The following is a 5,750-nucleotide window of genomic DNA, read 5'->3' as shown; positions in this document are numbered from 1 at the left end:
AAGTATCCAAATTAACCACAACTCTCGACCCGACAATCCGGACACTTTAAAAATTAAGCATCATTATATATATATATAGATTAATTAGTTAAAAAATTGAGCTTATATTAATGTTAAAACTTCCCGCAATTATCAAATTTGGTTTTAATTTTAAATTTAAAGTTTTAGTAGCTTAGTTGGTTAAAGAGTTGTACTTGTTTTGTTAGGTTGCAAGTTCGAAACATACCTCTAGCATTTTTAATTTTTATTTTTAAGCGTTTTAAATTTAAAAACGGGTCAACCCACAATCTGACCCAAGTATCCAAATTAACCACAGTTCTCGACCCGACAATCCGGACACTTTAAAAATTTGAGTATCTAGAAATATTTTCGTCTTTCTAATTAATTTGTCACGTTTTTAAATGAAATGATATTTTGAAATATTTTGAACGTATTTTTTTTAATTTGAGTATTATTTTCGGGATTTACGCATTCTAATTTGTTGTAGTTTGTTTTGGTAACTAAAATATGTGTAATTTAACGAAAGAATTGTGAAAATTTGAAAAGAGATAAATTTTAAAACTATTTCTCAAAAAAATTATAACAATATATATTCGTATTTTAAATTAAGTATTATTTCTTGATATGCACTCTCAAAACTGTCTAATACAATTTGAATGTTTTAAAAAACTGTGTTATGTGTGAAAATAAAAATATAGAAGAAAAAAGAATTATTAATTTGGTTTTATAAGTGATAAATTAATTTAAAAAAATATTATGTTAAAAATAAAAAACTAGGCATTCATATATATATAAAAAAATCTTAAAATTTAAAAATTGTAATAATTAAAGGCTAATATGGAACTTTCAAAATTCGAGCACTTTTTATAAGTTAGAGACCTAAATAAGAACCAGTATTTAGCCCGTGCATTTGCACAATTAATAATATAAAAAATCGTGAAAAAAATTACGGATAACATTTTTAATTTATTTTTAACCGTTTTAAGTTTATGGGTGGGTCAACCCACAATCCAACCCAAGTATTCATTTACTCAACATCATTATATATATATATATATATTAGTTAGTTAAAAAAAATGAATTTATATTAATGTTAAAACGTCCCGCATTAATCAAATTTGGTGTTGAATTTAAAATATTAAGTTTTAGTAGCCTAGTTGATAAATGGTTGTACTTGTTTTTGTTAGGTTGCAAATTTGAAACATACCTCTAGCATTTTTTATTTTATTTTAAACCGTTTTAATTTAAGGCGGGTCAACCCACAATCTGACCCAAGTATCCAAATTAACCACAACTCTCGACCCGACAATCCGGACACTTTAAAAATTAAGCATCATTATATATATATAGATTAGTTAGTTAAAAAGTTGAGCTTATATTAATGTTAAAACGTCCCGCATTTATCAAATTTGGTTTTGAATTTAAAATATAAAGTTTTAGTAGCCTAGTTGGTTAAAGAGTTGTACTTGTTTTGTTAGGTTGCAAGTTTGAAACATACCTCTAGCATTTTTAATTTTATTTTTAACCGTTTTAAATTTAAAAGCGAGTCAACCCACAATCCGACCCAAGTATCCAAATTAACCACAGCTCTCGATCCGCAATCCAGACACTTTAAAAATTAAGCATCATTATATATATATATAGATTAGTTATTTATAAAGTTGAACTTATATTATTATTAAAACGTCCTGCGTTTATTAAATTTGGTGTTGAATTTAAAATATAAAGTTTTAGTAGCCTAGTTGGTTAAAGAGTTGTACTTGTTTTGTTAAGTTGCAAGTTTGAAACATTCCTTTAGCATTTTTAATTTTATTTTTAACCGTTTTAAATTTAAAGGCGGGTCAACCCACAATCCGACCCAAGTATCCAAATTAACCACAGCTCTTAACCTTAAAATAGACTTAAAATGTTATGGATATTCATATTTACAATTTTTATTAATTAAAAATATTATATTCCATTTTAAGAATTGATGTCTCCTCAATTAATGATATTTTTCTAATAAGAGGACATCTAGTTTGTATTATTTGTTTTTTTACCTTATATAAAGAAAACTAAATAAATTTTACAATGAAATCTGTTATATTTTATATGATTTATTATTTTACTAATATAACTCAAAAAATAAGAGTGTTTTTTACGAAAACAAATGTCACTCATTCGATTATCTCTTATAATACCTTAAATTAAAGTGAAAGTCATAGTTTTGAAGTGTCATTATAGTTTTTTATATTTAAAAAAATGCTTATTTATTTTATGTTTGTAAGTTTTCCAGGTTATTTTATTATTTTTATGTGTTCAACCATAGGGATGGAAGAATATATCACCTCTTTTATTAAAAAAAAATTAAGAGATTAAAATGTACAATTTCTTATTTCTCTATTTAGTATTCTAAATAGAAATGAATAATATGTGAGAACAATGAGTTTTTATAACTTCATCCAAATAAAGATTTAACCCTTTTTATTGTTCATTTTTTTTTCATTAGATATAAGTTTTACAATTACCATGTCTAATAAAAAAATATATATATATTTTCAAACAAGTATGCAATTCTTGTTTACTTTGGAAGAGAAACATTAGCCAGTATATATGACTTATATATTTATTTTCTGTATGATAAAATTTATTATTAACATAAACACTTTTATTTTAAAATTTTGTTTGATTTAAAAACTAAAATGAACCCCTTACACTTATTACTTTCACCTCTTTTAAAATTGTTTTAAGTGAAAATCGAATACTTGATCTTTGATCTCTTAGAAACCAATATTGTCATTTGAGCTAGTAATACCTTTACTTTAATATTACAACAATCAATTTTGTTAAGTGTTAGAGTTTGATATATTCAAACTCAAACGTAGCCTAGTCATACTTCTTCCTCGCGACCTTACAAATAGTACTGAAAAAAATAAAATAAAAACAAAAATACTAACTTTCAAGTAGAGCGATCATTTTAGCCACAAGGTAGGTACATGACCAGGGGAGAACAAGGAGATTAGTGTCATCCCCAAATTATCAATTTTGACACGAAATATTCCACAGACGAATGAGGGAAAACAAAATTGAAGACTTGGTTAGCGAAATAGGTTTTAGGAGTATTATAAATACATTCCTAGGGCCTTGTACAATGGACACCGATAGTCCCTAGAGCGAAATCTGCCATTGTCACCTTTAAATTTTTTGAAATCTAGAAACAAGTTATTAAACCTGATTCCAATCCACTATAAAGTTTTAGAAATCTTCTAAGAAGAGTTTGTAACCTTCTTTATGTCTACATTCATCTTGTAACTCTACTTATTAATGTAAATGTATTTGGTTGTTCTTGAGCAATTTTATTTATTATTATTTGTTGTTATGTCAATTTAATGATATGGGGTGGTTCTGCATATGTTTTATAAGCTTTTATCGAAGTAAATTCAGTCCATTCAAGTTAAATCAAGTTTCCCAAAAATTGTTGAATTTTTTTGAAAAATGATTTTGGTGTTCTTAAGATCTTGTACAGAACAGGGGTTAGAAACCTTCTGATAAGATCGGGATCGCCGATAGAGGACAGGGGTCCGGCTAAAGAAAACGCTTACACACTCACAACAGTTAGTACTAATCCGGTTAAAGATTGATACTTATATCAATACAACACAAGTTGTCACAAACTTCTTGAACCGTGTTCAAGTGCGGAAGTAGTTTGTTTCAACTTGAAGCAACACACACAGATTGGATAATAAGGATGAATGGAATGAAAGAAGAACACAACACAAGATTTATGGATTTTCGGAGATAAAACTCCTACGTCACCCATTCTTCTCAAACCTTGAGAAGGATATTCACTAAGAATATTCAATCACACTTTACAATGCTTACGTCTAAGACCCGAGACTGATTTACTGCTCGTTCTTAACTTCTCAACCATAGCACTCTATTGAACAAAAAACTTTTATCAACTTACAAAATCTCACTACTCACACAGAATCAATGAGATTGTTATACACTTTGATACTCTTGAACAGATTGTAAGAATAGTAGGTTTGTATTGTAATTTCAACTTTCTTAACTTGTGTAACCACGATTCTTGTAACTGTATGCGTAATTATTGCTTTTGTTCTTTAGCTTCTCCTTTTATAGTGGAAATATGACAATGGTCATATTTCTCTTTCAACGGATGCATGCATGATAATCGTTGAATATCATTGGTTGGTCAAAAGGAGATGCAATACATTAAATGTGGTTGATGCTTCCCAAGAAACAATACAGCCGGCCAGTTTGTCTTTTATTGAGTTTAACAGGTGGTCCGTTGAACAGATCTCTACTTCTTGGAGGCTGCTTTTGGACATATACCAAAATAGGTATATATGTTCACTTGGATGTCTTCTGCAGTTTACAGTCTATCAATAGACTTGTATCAAAAAAGAAATAGCATAGGCTGCATATTTGAAAATCTCCTTCTGCCTATTCCCAAAGATAATTTATTGCATCAAAATGGAAACTTTCAGTAGTTCCATATCTTTGATTTGATCTTGATTTATCTTCCCATTAGGATTGTACGGTCATTTAGGATTGAGCCAATGTTTTGAGCCGACCGGACATCATATCGGTTTGTTGCTTGACTAGTTGACTAATCATACCACCGAGGAGAGGAAACCGATTTTTAATGAAAGGTTCACCGATCCTGAGATTTGAGCCGAACCGGTCTTCTGCTGAAACTTATAGGATAGATTAACTTGAGAGTTCCGGTTTGTGCCGTTTTTCTATTATCGTTCGACCGGCCAATAATGTGACCGCTCCTGGCTTTTTCTACACAAAAGGTTGAGTTTGATTAAGTTCTTTAGATAATTAATTATTTATTAATTAACTATCTAGTTTATTACACCTTCTATGACTGTATAGAATCGTTTTGGCTAAGTTTAGGGAGCTTAATGTTTCTTTAAAACAATTCCTAAAAATTTGGGAAATGTAAAAAAATATAAATTGTTCTTCGATTATAGCGTGTTTGATTGTTGATGAATTTGTGATTTGAGTATTGATCACATTCCTATGATTGTTATTTTTCTCTAATTGGTTATAATTTCTAGTTTCGTTATGGGATTGTTTTTTGGGTATTGGAGTTTTTTTTTGGTTGCTGTTATCAAAGAAGGAGGCCATTTGGCAATGGACTGTTTATTGATCGTATGGATGTTTCGCGCTCAGGATGGATTCGGTCCTGTGCTACGCCCGTCCTCCATCCACCCATATTAATCCCCGTCATGCGGTCCATTAGCCCGGCCTTCCCTAGGCTTAACCCCATTTGTTTCACTATTTTATGTACTTTTTTTAAATTTTAAGTTGTAATTAATTTTTTAAAATAAAAAGATAAAAAATAAATAAGAGTTGAAAATATTATCAAAATTTCATTATTCAAAGTGAAATAGTTAGAATTAAACTGTCACGTGTATTATTAGAAGTGAATAAAAAATGCATTGTAAATTTAGATAGGAGTCTCAATAAAAAAATCAAAATAAAAAAAAAATAATAAGAGTATACCAACACCATTAAGGCTAGGGGAAATTTGATGAAATGGCCTTCATAATAGGTGTAATTCCAAAAAAGACCCGCGTCTGCTAATGTTGCCAAAAAGGGCCCTTTTGCCTTGCGAAAAGTCAGAATTACCCCTCGGGCGCCTGATTTTACGCTCATTGACGAGGAATGTCATTCACGCATTTTCTTCTAAAATGCGTGAGTTGATTAACGCGTTTTATATGAAAATGCGTGAATAG

The sequence above is a fragment of the Impatiens glandulifera genome, chromosome 4 (genome assembly GCF_907164915.1).
Source record: "Impatiens glandulifera chromosome 4, dImpGla2.1, whole genome shotgun sequence".
NCBI classification, from domain to species: Eukaryota; Viridiplantae; Streptophyta; class Magnoliopsida; order Ericales; family Balsaminaceae; genus Impatiens; species Impatiens glandulifera.
Note: the sequence above shows the minus strand (reverse complement) of the source record.